General features: G+C 38.4%; 1 pseudogene; it reads right to left on the bottom strand.

Annotated features, from left to right (window-relative positions):
• Nucleotides 1–256: 256 nt before the first annotated feature.
• Nucleotides 257–351, bottom strand: LOC147477970 (small nucleolar RNA R71; annotated as a pseudogene).
• Nucleotides 352–16,753: the final 16,402 nt, after the last annotated feature.

Below are 16,753 nucleotides of genomic sequence, written 5' to 3'. Positions count from 1 at the left end.
CCTGTTTTTCATGGATTAGACCATGAAAAACCTTATCAGCACATGCGTAGGATTGAACAAGTCCTAACAACATTCCACCATCCTATGGTTGGTGCGGAACAAATTAAACTAAAGGTATTTCCTTTCACCTTAGCCGATAAGGTGGTGTCTTGGTTAACTGCCCAAGCGCCTAATTCTGTGGACTCGTGGGCTAAACTTGTTCAGCTGTTTATGGAACATTTTTACCCACCCCTAAAGACGGATGAGATGCTTTCCAAGATTCATTTCTTTTCGACAAAATCCTCATGAATCATTTTTTGAGGCTTGGAATCGTTTCACCGATCTCCTTATAGAGTGTCCACATCATAACTTAGCTTAAAGACACGTTAGTTCGTGCCTTTTCAAAGGACTTCTACACCACCATAAAGAAGTCATAGACATAATGAATGGGGTAGTTTCTTAAGCAAAGGAGCCCTCGAGGCTTATAAATTTTAGAGGATTAAACTAAGCTTAAATAACAACTGGGGTAGTGATGATATCCACCGCTCCGCTAGTTCATCAAATACAGTTAAGGCCGCCGGTATGTTTGAAATTAAACACGATCCCAAGATTAAAACTCTAATCGAATCACTCACTAAAAAGGTAGAGGCCATTTCTGTTCAACAAAAGCCTATCCCCGTCATGAACGTAAATTCAAATCCATGTAGTTTCTATTGGAGCCCTGAGCATTCCGACTCCCACTGTCCTATAGCCTATGAACAGGCTTGTTCCATTAATAGTGAACCTAACGACCCTTGGAGACAAAATCCCAACTTCGGTTGGAGAAATAACCAACACGTCACACCTCTAGGGTACAATAATCAATATGTTAGGTAAACGCACAGTTTTAACCAAGCTCCACCACGTCAAGGACAGGGTCAGGGTAATTTTAATAATTATAACAACCAAGTGCAATCTCGACAAGGTCAAGCACAAGGTCAAGGTAGTTATAATAATTATAATGCTAATAGAGGTATCGTTCTGGTAAATAATAATTATCAAAATCCACCCATAAATAATTCACGGAAATAGTTCCATCACCACCACCCGTGACTACTACACCCACACAACCGGATCGTCTTTACACCTTCATACAAGTGAGCCAAAACTTTTCCAAACCATGGCTCAATCTAACCAACGGCTTCTACAACGTTAATAATTTAACCAAACGGTTGGCTCAAGATAAAGCCCAACCCAAAGGTGTGTTTCAGTGTCACTAAATACCTAATCTTAAAATAACAAATATAGCCTTTGAGGTAACCGATAATACTAGTAATGAATATGAAAATGTAGGTGAGCTAAAGGCCATCACCACTCTCTCCGCTCGGCAGAGTGGTTGATAACAAAGTAACTATGCCTATAGTTACCCCACCAATAGTCTCCCTAACACCGCTATTTTACTAGATACGAAATAGAAATTGAAGAGCCTATCACCGTAGAGGTACCCGGTTACAACACAACCTAAGAAACGTAGAAAGCCACGGTTAAACATCCGGTGATACCATTCCTAAATATAGACGAAACCACCATTTTCCAAAAATTAGCCGTGTTAACTAGGGATATTAATTATGAGGAGATTGGGACGTTTTCAAGAATCTAACTATAAACCTTCCTTCCTCGAAGCTATTAAAAGCTACCACACCATGCTAAGTTTCTTAAGGAGTTGTGTACTACTAGGCGTAAGACAAATATACCAAAAGACGCTTTTTAACAGAACAATTCCCAACTCTATCTGAACATAATGGAATTGTTAAGTACAAGGACTGTCACACCCCAAATTTCCAGACAATATTTTTTTTTTACAATTATATTTAATTATCTGGAAACCCGGGGTGAAACAAAACCCAAAACCCTGTTATCAAACACGATATATACAAAAACTGAAATCAAAAGAAACGAAAAGGAAAAATCCTTAAATCACATTAATAAACTATAAAGAAACTAACCAACTCTTCAGAAAATCTTAAACCAGAAGACTCCAAGAGCAACTCCAAATCACGTCTCCTTATCCACTGCACTCCACCATCTATGTTCCCAAGAACACACCCACGTTGCAAAACAAAGCAAACATGGGGGTCACAAATTGAATTCTTTGGTATGAGTAGACTAACAACAAAATATATATAATAATCTTTCAAATGAATAAATATAACATTACAAACAATTTCAACTTGGAAGACAATATAGTTTCGTTTTCCAAAAACGGCGTGTAGTTTCTTCCCAAGTAAGATTTCACCCCCAACATACAAATTCCAAGAATCTCATATAACAGTACTCGTCATTCCAACTTTCCAAAATAATTCACAATACAATACCACTTACATTCCATTTATTAAATGCACATATGACAACCTAATTAAATATGTGTTTGGTATACCTTACCTTTAAGCCAACACGCCGCCTTAGGGTAGGATATTTCGTCCCCCTGCAGAAAAGATTAATAGATCCTACCCTCCCCGAAAAAAACAGAGTTAGACATCACAATAAAATGATTTATCTCAGCCGGTCAAAATTTCATTCATAACCAAACCTCATTTAAGACATTTAAGTCTAATTGATATGACCGGTTCGCCTCAAGATATTCGGGGAATACCACTTATCATAATACCTATATCAAGGGTAGTCATTCATATGACATCATTACGTCATAAAGTTTTCAAGTGCATAATCATAGATCTCGGACTATCACAAGTCATTAATAGTCTCGTAATAACATATCAAGTTATAGTCAATTCACAGTCACATAGAACTCACAATCATTTATTAGTATTATTCACCGTCACACTTCATATCCATAGCATCACACAATTCATATATTTTTACTTTAGTATCACTCGTCTACTTATGAGAACGAGGAAAAGTCACAACCAAGGAGTACATTCATCCCTTGTGAGTATCAACTCATACAAACCACGTAAACATTTCATATAAGAAATCATAGACATCATATGCAATAACTCCATCACACGTAAAATCAATATTTTTACTTTGCTTATTAATTATCTTGTTGACTCCTTTATTCAAAGACACACAGCCAACCTTTAGTTCCTACTCCACGATTTGCACTACACACATTTGCCAAATCACACATATCCGTATACCGACTCACACCGAAGTACCACTACAAGACATACGTCCCAAGCGGGATATCGCCTCCAGGAAACATACTTTCATCTTGTAAACTCGTAACTTGTGAGTCACAGCCATCTCTGGGCTTTCCATACACATAATCACAAAGCCTCCTTTGGGCATAACAAAATATCAGGTCATTCATGGCACATTCAATGAATACCTTGGGTCATTCCCGCCACATTCAAGGAATACCCATCATAACACTAACGGGCCATTCATGGCACATTCAATGAATGCCCTGAGTCATTCCGCCACATTCAAGGAATACCCAAACCTACATTCCGTACATTCAAGGAATACGACCAACCCGCAAGGCTTAATACCTTAGTTCCTCAACATTCATGGAGTCCAAACGATTGGGTCATTCATGGCACATTCAATGAATACCCATCTATCACATGACATCACAAGTCATAAACATTTCTTTTCATTACCAAATCCTGAGGCGTGGAGAGTTCTAAAGAGGTGGGTGACACATTAAAACATTATTATCACTTATAATTATACTAGCATTACTCATGTCAAAATAGACCACACATGCAAAGAGTCACTTTCGCGCGTCAAGGCAAATCAAGCACTTAAATATCATTAAATGTAAACAGACTTATAATCAAACAAATACAATTTATATAACCATACTCATATATACAATATCGTAAACAAATAGTTCATTAGCCCAAATTCAAGTCCACACACACTAATGTCTAAAACATATCCACATATACTAAAGTCTATATTCATATACAACTTCTATCTCCCACATATATATTTATGTAGTCTCAAAAACAATGATAATTTCTAACATAATCACATAGTTATCACACAAACTAATATATATATTATAGATATAGTGTAGTGGCTGCACTTTTGCTCAAAGCTGCCTACGTATCCAAATCTTTCAAGATTGGAATCAAGCCTTCGTAGTTCTTATCAGCCACATAATCAATGCTAAGGTTTTTCCTACATTCATCCAAATGACATGTAACTTAATTATTTAGAAACTAAGGTATTTAGATATACTTTTTCATGTAGACTTCAAGTCCCAACCTTAGCCCATCTAAAAGAAAATTTAGGTTGAAAACGGTCAAAATCCTAATTTCAGCAAAATTGGATTTCGGACGGGATATCTTCGAATGGAACAACTCTTTCCACAGGTATCCAAACGCATCGAAGCTTTTTGTGTTGCAAAGCTGACGCACAGAACTTACTTTCTCTTGTTTAACAAAAATACCCAATCATCAAGGTCAAATCTTTCTTAGATAAATGACAACCAAAGTTATACAAGCTTCCACAGCATTTTATTACTATATGTGTCCATATAATATACACATAAAATGTAGTACAATTAAACAATCCACAGTCCACAATCAAAGCCCAATATGTTTTACACACTACTCACGTCAAAATCTAAATTAGATAATTTACCAACCAAGTTATACAATATCCGACAGTATTTTATTACTATATATATATCCATATAAACAAACATATGAAAAACTGGAAAAGTCAACATTCACAGTCAACGGTCAAAGTCAAATCAACGGTCAAAGGTCAACACCTCATGGTCAAGGTCAAACTCAACATGTCATGGTCAAGGTCAAACTCAACATGTCATGGTCAAAGTCAAACTGTCCTAGTCAAAGTCAAACTGACAAAGTCAAACTGTCCAAGTCAAAGTCAAAGGTGAAAGTCAACCGTCCATGGTCAAAGGTCAAAGTCAACGGTCGATGGTCAAAGTCAAACTGTCCTAGTCAAAGTCAAACTGGCGTTTCCGTGTTTGATTGGGTTCAGAGTCATAGCCATGGTTCATGGCTAAGGTCAAAGGTGCATGGTTCACGGGCTCGTGACTAAGGTAATGGTTCGGACCCAACTGGCCAAGCCCAAACCTTAGAACCCGGAAGTCTAAAAGTCCACTTATTTATTCTACCTGACCCAATTGGATCTATATTAAATTATATGGACTGGCCCAAGCAATATTAGAAACGGGCCCAAAAACAGTTAAGTGGTTAAGTCCAAAAATACAAATGAAACGGGCCCATAGACTAATATTAGAACTGGTCCCAAAACTTAAGTTAAACTGGGCCAAAACACAACTGAGTTCGGCCCGAAAATGTTAAATTGAATTGGTCCACAAAACAAATATTAGAACTGGCCCAACAATCAAATATTAGAACTGGCCCAACAATCAAAATAGAATCCGGGCCCAAACAAAATAACCAAGTTCCGGCCCAAAGATTTAAATGAAATTTCAGCCCAACAACCATCTAAGCCCAAGCCCAAATTCGGATTACTGTTCATCATCTTCGAGCTACCAACAGCCACCAAAACCGCCACCGTCAAGCTCTCCTCCTCCTCCAACTTCATCACATCGGTTTGACTCACAATTAAAAACCCTATAACTTTACTTAAGGCATAACCACCAATTCCTAAATTCTAAACTCCCCAAAACTAGATCTAAAAGGTTTCGCCACCATTAATGGTTCTTCCAACCTCAAATCGACAGCCCACCATCGCAAAGACTAGCTACTTCAATCATACATCAACAACCAATCAAAACCCAAACAAAAACACAAACATCTAAAACCTTCAAGAGCCCCAAGAATGGCATTGGCGCCATTGGCCTTGTTTAAAGGCTCCCAACAGCCCAACCACCGTACTCAACCCCCAACAACAAGTAATACAACAACCAAAATCCAACTAAAGTAAAACAACAAAACCCAAAAACGAATCCGGGGGGTTTTGGCGGCCACCATTGACGCTTTCCGAAGCTTCGGCGGTTCTATCAAATGTATCGACACCTCACGAGAAAACAAAGAGTTAAAACTATGTTGGGCGCTTTACGTGAGGTCGACGCCGCTGACCTTGTTCAAAGTTTGAACAGAGCTCCACAGATTCAATAAAGACAAGTATCACAAGGTATTACGGTTTAATTACAAAACCGAAATTTAATAAAATTTAATAAAACAGAATAGCACGAAGTCCAATACAACGGAAAATGAACAGTATCAACACAGAAAACCATAAGTTTGGTGAAATAGCAAAATAGCTACTCACCTGTATGAACAGCTCGACGAATCCTCCTAGCTCGATTCGTCGCGCTCCAATGCTCCAGCAAACCAGTTTCTCTCTGCCTCCATTTTTAATATATTATATTATCTTATGCACCCTATTTTCTAGAAAAAGTGTTTATATACTTGGGTCCGAAACCCAAGCCCAACACAGACTCGGGCCCAAAACTAGGCCCACGTATCCCGAGTCCAATCCGACGAATTTTTAAAATAAACAATTAAATTAATTAATTAAATAGAAAAATACGTATAAAAAAAACACGGGGTGTTATAAGGACCCTGGTCGTCCTACTGTACAATGCACCTTAGGAGATTCTTATACGACGACCGCGTTATTAGACCTGGGGGCTAGCGTTAACTTACTCCCGTTTTATTTGTATAGACAAATAGGTCTAGACGAGATGCAACCCACTAAAATGACGTTGCAATTAGCGGATCGGTCTATTAAGTATCCTAAGGGTGTGGTCGAAAATGTTCTGGTAAAAGTTCGGATTTTTACTATCCGGTTGATTTTGTCATCTTCGATCTGAAGTCGATAATCGACTGTCCCGATCATCTTAGGGCGCCCTTTCTCGGCAACCGCCAACGCGCTCATTAATTGCCGCGATGGTTCAATGTCCATGTCTTTTGGCCATCTTGCTGTTGAAGTCAACGTTTTTAAAACAAAGACACGCTATTACCCGATTCGTCTATGGATGGAGAGGTTAGCATGATCGAGAGCTTTGCTCGAGATTATTTCAACAACACGTTCCCTAATAATCATATGCCCAAATTTCTTTCCTTTGGAAGTTCAGACTCCAACATTTCCATCCCTACACTAGTCGATACACATATTACGGATGAGGATGAGATAGATGACTTTCTCAAAGATGTAGAGGACTATCATAGTAACGAGGATATGACCAATCTAGATGAGCAATTCGATGAGTTTCTTAGAGCAGATGATGATTCACCCTATCAAGAACTACTTTCCACAACATCCACCTCGATTTCCCTCCTTCCACCCTTTCAAAGGAATTTCGAGTTTGCACTCGATCCTTTTGTTTCTTCTATGCTTTATAATTTTTTAAATCCACCTAGTAAACAAATACTTCAGAAGACAAAAGCATTTGACACCTTCATTTTCAGACTTGAAACAGTCCCTACACACACCATGAATGAGTTTTGTGCTAAACCCACATCCTCATTGTTTACATGCTGTCCTTCTACAACTAATCCATATCCACCATATTCTCCACAACCATTCACTTTTCCACACTTATTTACTAGAACACCCACTCGTTCAAAAATGAAAAAAGAAGGTGCATGCTAGGTTACGTAATAGGGTTATCCGACTTCGCTTTCATTTCACTAGGTTGCGTCATAGGAAATCTTGGTGCTTGATTGTGTTTGGATATGTTTTCTGTGAAATTTATTTATGGAATGATCCACAACTATTTCGGTTGTTGATATATGATAAACTGCATGTTCATACATATGTTTAGATAAAATCTCGAGTATCTGACTATAAACGACTCAACTTTTGTGTTTGGTGCATTTCCTTTCATTTCCATATATTGGTGAGTGCACCATTAAGGTAACCGGGCCCTCCCTATGGAGTGTGTGGCTGTAAGTACCGGATCCTAAGTCCACGTTTAACATAATTCACGTTTTCTACTCTTGCATGTTTTCTCGGATTTTTGAGTCATGTTTCTCTATGGGGTAAATTATGTCTTTATTGTTTATTGTTTTTCATTATAAAAGTAAAAAAAAAAAAAACACAAATTTTCTAAGCTTTGTTGTAAAAATTTGTTTGGGGGTGGGGTGTTCGTGTTTCCGTCCTAGAATGTTTATGTCCCATTACAGTTGCTTAGGCCGTTTAATTGTATTTCGATCCGGGTTGACATAATCATGAATTTAGAGTTCAGTCCTTCGCATAACGTACGTCATGCACGCACTTTGAGGCGTTTTCCACTATCTTATATGTCATCCATGGTCGGAATAGAGTGTTTTATGGATCATTGGATTGGAAATTCTCTCCTGATCATTTCCATATCTCATTCGCAAAAATCGGACCGGTAACGAAGCGGCAATTGTGATTTGAAGTTTCGCGAAAAATCGAAAAATTCAAAATTTCGAATTGGGCCTGGGCCCAACCACAAGACCCGGCAGCCACCGCCTTACCTTTTGCCCCAACAGTCGCGTTCATCCTTCCAAACCGCCATTAACGCCCACCAAAGCTCCAAAAACCTAAAAAAAAAATATATATATATATATATATAAAAAGAAAACCAAATTAACCCACGCCCACAGTTCAAATCCACTTCCAATCTAATCTAAAAGCTTTCCACCACCACCTCCACCAAATTAAATAACCAAAAACCACCAAAAATTTCAAATTTTGAACTGCCGCGCCACCACCACAGTTTGCTTCAGTCCGTCGATTCAAATTCCAACACCACATCCCATTTAAACCCCCACTACATTCCAAACACTAAAATGGCTCAACAACGCCGAATTTTGCCGAGCAAGTTTTTTACTAGGATCACTTCGCCATTTTACGGTGACGAAATGATCGATAGAGATCTGGAATAGCTTGTGGTACTCGATGAAGCCTTTTACCATTTTAAGATTTAGTTCGACGGTTTTACAACACGAAGGAGGTGGAGGGACTAGAATTTTGTTATGGTGGCTAAGAGGAGGAAGGAAGTAACTCTTGGGTTGTTGGTCGAGATTCTAGGCATTCCGCCTAGAATCCATCCGATGTCACGTTGCAGAGTCCCAATATAATGGGGTAGAGCCGTTGATGCACGTGATGCTTACCGGTGGAAGCAGAATGCGAGATCGCGATTGTGTTCGCCAGCATCCTCGAGAACCAACCACCGGGCCGCAACTCGGTGGATTGGTCGAACGCCCCGGGAAGTAGAAGGTCGGCGACATCGGTCCGAATCGCCTCCACATTTTATGGATACTCGGGGAGCGAATACGAAGTTCTCAGATCTTGGAGTTTTGCTTAGCATGATTAGGGGAGTGGGAAAGTCGATGGCACCTCTCCTCGCTTTTAATAACCAAGATCATGAAGACCGCCATGCGCTAGGTCTTACATCACCCTGCACCGAAATCCTCGGATCTATAAGGATTGTGTCCAACGAGTTTGGAGGTTGCCTGAGGATAGAGAAGAAGACGAGGAGGATGGTGGAAATGAGAATGCCGAGGAGGATGGGGGAAATCAGAATGCCTCGGAGGATGAGGAGGACTTGACTTGTTTCGATGCGGATGCCCTGGAGAGGTGTTGGTCAGATGCAGAACGCATGGCCGTAATTCATCGTGGCATGCGTTTACTCAACACTATTTGTAAAGACCTCCGGACTCGACAAGCTACTATCCATCATAACTTCGAGATCCGATCCCAGCGGGAGGACGAGCGGTGGGAACAGATGAGGGCCGAGCTAGAAGCTCAACGCCAGTTCCGGGCCGACATGCTTGCACGATTCCCACCTCACGGGGATTCTCCTTCTGAGGACACACCATCGAGGCACGAGCGTCGTCGCCGAAAGGCTTAAATGGTGCTGGCCGATCGGGGAGCTCGAGTCATCTCTCGAAGGCGTGCCCTCCGCTACCGAGACGAAGTGGTTAGGGATAGTATCGTTTGATGTTTATTTGTAGTTTCATTATTGTTATTTATTTTAATGTAAGTTTACTTCCGTAATTTGAATTTTGTAGTGAAATGTACTTCGAATAAAATTTTTAATAAAATGAGGTTATTTTCATTGTGCGTGGTTGTTTAATATTGATCCCACTTTCCCAAATTGTTTGGGGGTGGTGTTATCTATTCCAAAGATGATTTTTATATGACCCTTGTTTTAGAATTTATCATGGAGTCAAGGTGAAAATATGGCCGTTTAGGCAAATCTATGAATAATATATGAAATCTCGATTAAATAGGTAGATTCTATCCTAAATTCAACCTAAAAGATACTAGGTTTGTTTTAGAATCAAGGAAAGGAGTTGTTTCCGTTTTCGGGTTTGGAAAGTTTAGGATTTCCGGAAACTGCCGTAAAAACTTTTTGGCAACTTCCCGATCCGTTTTAGCAATTTTAAACCTATATAAACTTCATTCATTCTACACTCACAACTCACACTACACCTGACCTCCATCACTCACCTTTAACTCCCACGATTCCCGCGTTTCGTCTCATTTTCCGACCTTCAAGATCTTGAGCTAGCGCTGCCATAGACCATAGGCGCTTTTCATTTTGCATTTTTTTCAAAATTTTTGTCAGAGCGTGCTCGTGCCCAAGGTGAGCGCGACCCGCGCTCAAACACTGGAATTCTAAGATTACACGGAGTGCGCCCGCGCCCAAGTAGAGCGCACTCGCGCCCTGACTTCCGTGGACCAGAAAAATTCCAGTTTTTCTGCGGGGTGTTCCCAGATCATTCGCAGCTATTTTAGAGCATAATTTTGAGATGACATCTCCTACATTGATACCGGAACAGTCTTTCGAAGATTTGTTCCAAATCACTACTTACGGTGTTTGGTTTCGCGAAGCGATCACATATGTAGGCTGGGAACCGCTTATGGTAAGACCTGATGCACTTTATTCTCCAACACTAGCATCTTATTTTTATGATAACTGCATTTTCTTTGAGAGACCAGATGGAGAACAAGTGTTCTCCATCAACATCGATAATGAACCAATGGAAATTACCAGGTTCTTGCTAGCATTTGTGCTTGGACTTGCTATGCCCGCTGAAATACAAGACCCATGGTGCTATTGGGTAGATAATATGTATGTCTACACTTATGAGTTTTTGCATGAGTCGTATGGGTATGCGGGCATTTTTCCGTATAGAGGACCAAGGGGAATATAACGTCGCCTTTGGTAACCTGTCCATGAACATAGGAACTGTTATGTTTTGGATCATGCTAAATATTTTAGGGGAATGGCGGTTTTCTTCTATGAATGATGCCACTTGCAGTGTCTTCCTTGCTTTAGCCACGGGACGTATGTATCATGACCTTCCCCGAACCTTGATGTCTAGTTTAGCTCGATCCCATAGCATGAGGCATAAGTACCTTCTTATGCCCTGTTCTAATTTCCGTATTATGCTATGTTTCTTTCCCGGTTTTGTACACGTTTCACGGCGGATTGGATTACGATTAATCGCACGCACCCACCAATAGTGTTATTCGATCTTTCCGTGCAATGACTTGGCAAGGGTGGAGGATACAACCTCATCAGGTTGCACCTTACACCCCATCAGACCAAGTGGCTCTTAATAGGTTAGCAATAATAGATGATAAATGGCGGGAAGCTTGGCAAATTATCATGGCATGGCAGGACGCGAAGGAACCTCACTTCTTTATAGAAGAAGAAGATGAGGAAGATGATGAGTAATGTGGGAGATAAGGTCAGTTTTAATTCTAGTTAGTGTCTGCTTATGTCCCAAGCAATTTCATTCTTGTTAACCCCATAATGGGTAGAACTCATTATAGAGTTAAGGTCGGTTTTATTTCCTATATTAGTATGTTCTAACCGTGTTTTGCGGATGTTCCGAATTTCACGCAGCGTTTCCATGGTATTTTTTTCTACCCTCTTTATTTAAATGCTTTGAGGACAAAGCATCTTCTTGTTTTGGGGGATAGAAACACGTGTAATTAAGGCATCTGTTAGGATATAGATATGTATAATATGCATTTGTTTTCAAGTTAAAAATTTCAAAAATATAAATAAATAAGTTTATGCTATACACTTAGGAATATTGGTATTGTTTTCTTTCTCTATGCTCTTAACAATCTAGAAGTCTCTCCGTAACTTTTGCATCGAGAATAATTGTTAGAAACTTAGGTTAATATGTAGGTAATAATTTTTGCATCTATCTATAAATATATTACATGAGTATCTATGATTGTTAGCGATAAGTTTCTGAAATCTAGGCTAGAGTACTTATTCTACAAATCCCTGAGAATATAGCCTAAAGCCTTATATGAAATAAACATTTGAGAAATGACACAAGGGAGAAGTAAAATCTGGATAGAGAAATCACACGTCCACTTGCTTGATCACTATGCCATATCCTAAGCGAGAATTTAGGCCCTCTTTGGATCGATATAGCAAGAAATTCAAACCTATGAATTATTTTCCGCTAATTAAGCCCCTCGAGCCTTTCTTTAGCCTTCCATAAACCACAATTCCTTTACCCTGTTACAAAACAAAACAAAATAAAAAATTCAACCTACCCAATTTAGATAAGTTTGAGAATAGAATGAGGAAGAAAGAAGAAGAGAAAACCTGTGTATACAAAAGTTAGTTAATTGCTTCAGAAAATAAAGAAAAGAAGTTTCCATCCAAAGAAAAGAAAAATAAAAATAGAAATAAAATAAAAACTCCAAAAATAGAATAAAAGGGAGTCAAAAGCCAAAGAAAAGAAAAAGAAAAAAATATGGCTAAGGATGGAAACAAAGTATAGAAGCAAAAGAAAATAACAAGGTTTTCTCTAAGTTACATAATATGAAGACTCTATTATCTCGGACTTGTCCTTTTGAATATCCATTTCTTTTTCCTTCTTAAACCATCTCCTAATCCCCGCAACACCTAATAAAGACCTTTAGCTCAATTGGGAATAGGTTAGTGTGATAGTAAGTGGCAGATGTGTTTGATCGACTCCGCTTCCTTGTTGTCATTGAGATTGTAAGGTAAAAGTGTGCCCCACCGCACACCGAGTAGATGAAACTTGAGTGGAAAAATCAGTGTTGTATCTTGACTATTATTGTGAGAACCTACTTAAGGACGCTATCCCGAGTTTCAGAAATGAACTTGCTAGGCATTTCATAGTATTACTCATTGTATATATGTTTATTATAGATGATTGATTATTATGCATATATTAGCTTAGGTTTCGACTTGATTACTCTATATGGATTGCTAGTGAGAGGTATAGTTAATTTAGAGTATGAATCTGAGGAAACAATAGTTTTATTTCTTAGTCGTTGTAGTATAGATGAAGTTTGTGAGTACCTTCACTGGAAAAACTCTCACGAGGCTATAACTTCGTCCACTAGGGAATTCCTAGTGGTTTAAGGCCTTGTTGCGATATGGTCAATGCAATCGCACTCAAAGAAAGCGAGTAGATAGAACTCCATTTTTGGTCACTTATTCTAATTTCTCATCTTTGCTTGAGGACAAGCAAAATGCTGTTTGGGGGTGGTTTGATAAGAGCCCAAAACTGTAGTTTTAACCCTGTAACAGTCATACTTTTAGACCAATTATGTGAATAATAATTAAGAGTTAATACTGATTATGTGTTTTTATGCATTTCAGGCTTCAAAGTCCATTATGTGCAGAAATGTGCCACTTTAGCGAGATAAAGGAGCAAAAGTCGGTTTCTAAGGAGTTCTATGATTAAAGGCCAAGATTGAAGAAGATAAAGCCTTTCTAAAGCCCAGTCAAAAGCTGAAAAGTCGACGTGGGCAGAAACAGCACACAAAGTCAGCAGAACTTGCAGAGGCCGTATCTTTGGACTCAGACCTCGGAATTGGGCCTACCTTATGTCAAAACGACCGGCTCGGAAAAAGCTTTCCAATGGTCTAAGACTTGACCCAATCAGAGGAGCAGAAGTGGACGAAAAGTCTGTTGAAGCCAACTGCAGCTGAAGAGGCCTTTTTGGACTGAAAGAATTGGGTTTTGGGCCTGATTCTCTGGCCCAAAACATGGCTCCAAGCCCATGCATGATTTTTGGATCTGAAAGTATAAAAACAAGAGCTTGACACTTTGTTAATGGTAGCTAGTTAGACCTAAAACTATAGATAATTATAGATCTAGTTTTCATGTAATAAAATTTAGTTTAGCTTCAATTCAGTTCTTGTTTTAGATTAAACTCTTTGAATCAATTGTTCTTAATTAGTTTGATAAATGAAATAGGTATTTGTCAATTTCGATTTTTGTCATTTACAATTGTTTAGATCTAGTTCCATGTTAATTAATTACTTTAGAACAAGTAGATTATTAATTTAGTATTTGAATCATTGTTTTATTATTCATTAGATTAAGAAAATAGTGTTCTCCATAAGTTAGTTTCATTTTCATTAATTGTTTAATTTCAATTCATAGATTCAATTAATTGTCATTATTAGTTTAATTCAATTATTGCATTAGTAGTTTTGAATTGGGTTTAAACAAGCAAAGTTTCAATCTTTATATCATGTCTTGTTTGAATTACATTGGGAATGATAGCGTGATGATTCTCGGCTAAACCTCCATTGAGTGGGTTGAGCAGCCTTGATGAAAGCTTGACTCCGATTATCGTAGAGTCGTCGTAATTTCCTTTCCAATCTAGAAACGATTAGTTCACCATGAGAATGGGTTTAATCGTTCACATACTAGTTATGAATTGGTAGAAATGCCATGTGTAATTAGGGATTAGGAGTAACCATATTGTTCTCGAAAGCGATTCAATTCGGATTCCGACGATTCGTCGATTAGTAGGATTAAGTCGAGTTAAGGTGGAATCAATCCCCCTCTAACTCCTTATCATAGAATCAACGTAGCATTCCCATAGTTGTTTTAATAATCGAATAGTTGCATTTTGTGGGTAGTTGCATCGTAGTCTAGTTGCCACTTCATAAATCTCTCATTAGACTTTAGAGTTAAGAATACTTATATGTAGAGAACACAGCATGCGGAAGGACTAGGAGTGGAACGAATCACTCTACTCCACTATATCTCATAGGATTGAGAGTAGAAATCTTTGATAAAATTAGGCACGTAATAACGTTTTAGTTTACTTACGTTTTGAGTTTCATCGTTCATTTCGTAGGTAAACTATTCATTTTTATGTTTTATCACCACCCCTCCTTTTCCCCCCAAAAAGTGAGTTCTCTACCAAAAGCCAATTCAGGCCGAGAAGACCGGAAGACCTCTCTCCTCCTCCCTCTTCCCAACTTTAAACCCATGAGGACTACTACATGCATTAGGCAAGCCCATAGTTACAAGTGCAGGCTCAATTCATCCCAAGCAAATAGATAAAAAGGTAAGGCCCAAATAAAAGGTCAAATGCACTCAATGTGCACCAATCCACACCCGTCATCCACTCAAACCAAGGGTTGATGATGTATTGCACAAAAGGCAAAATTTTTTGAGTGAAAATTTTCACAAAAACCCAAATCTCAATGAAAAAGATGCCAAATCAAAGACAACAAATTGTGCTCATTGAGTCTACTCAATGTGATGCACATTGAAAAAACACTGTTTCTGTGCGATCTCAAGTTCTCAACTACTTGTAAAAGGGTGCAAACTTGCAAAATAATATAGACCTCTTGTAATTTACAAATATAATATAATAACATTTGTTAAGTTGAAAGATATCTTGCTAAAACAACACCATATTCAATCGCTCAACAACCTTAAACGTTTCGGTGGAGTTTTTTTTTTAGACTTGTTGCAATCTGAATTTGGGGCTTAATTTAGTGGTGATAGATTTTTTGGGCACTTTTGTGGTTGATTGCAACCAAGTGCACCTTAATTTTCGATTATTGTATAATTGAAGTTTGGTTAGGTTACTAAATTAGTGCTAACAAAAGCGGAATAATATGTGGTTTTATGGAGTCCTTGATTCTTAGTCATTTGGGTTGTCTAGATATTGACAAGTGTCTACCTAACTAAGCAGAACGAACTATAACTTAATTAGGGCATCTCCAATTGGGGGTGTAAAATTACACCTCCACGTAGGCACCACATAAGTGCCATTAGGATTTTATAACTCTAATTGCATACTATTGTATAACCTATAAATATCTACACTATACTCCCCAACGGAGATGTGTAAAAAAATTTGGATTTTAAACTCGGACGTCATTTTAAGTGACATTCGAGTTAAAAAATTACAAATTATAAATTTAGAACTAAAAAGGGACGTGACTTAAAGTGACATCCAATTTTTTTTTGTTCGGATGTTGGTTAAAGTGTCGCCCAAGCTATTTATCAACTGATAACGAGATGGGGGAATTCTCCACCTCCTATATCAACTAATAGTCTATTACTTACGGTATACTACCCCCATTGGAAAGAGTTTTTTGACACCTGGAGTGTAAACTTTACACTCTATACGGTTTACACCCTCCATTGGAGATGCCCTTAGTGGTGTATTTGTAAAAGCATAATGGGTAATATCGCCATTAAGAAAATACCAAAGTCCATCCACCACCTGAGAAGCATGAGAATGGATTAAACCTAACAAATAATCAAAACGGGGATCAACACAAAAACATACTGTAACTATATATTGGAGGGGATAATCCCTAAATTCCTCTTAATGTTATCTGATTTGTCATATTGAAGTAGTGGAGTGGTTTTGTCCGTTTTACGTTGGCACACCTCATATTCATAGGTTCCAACCTCAACTCACTTTTGTACTACTATATTACACACAAGTTTTGCAAGAAAATATAGACATATATAAGTCAAATCGGCTCCTATGCTAGGAAACATTTTTTTTGAAGGTTAAGTTAAGGGTAGGCAGACCCTCACCTGTATTAAGAAACCAACCTAGTGTACAAC

The sequence above is a fragment of the Coptis chinensis genome, chromosome 9 (genome assembly GCF_015680905.1).
Source record: "Coptis chinensis isolate HL-2020 chromosome 9, ASM1568090v1, whole genome shotgun sequence".
NCBI classification, from domain to species: Eukaryota; Viridiplantae; Streptophyta; class Magnoliopsida; order Ranunculales; family Ranunculaceae; genus Coptis; species Coptis chinensis.
The sequence above is the reverse complement of the archived record's forward strand: the minus strand, read 5'-3'. Positions and strand labels throughout refer to the sequence as shown.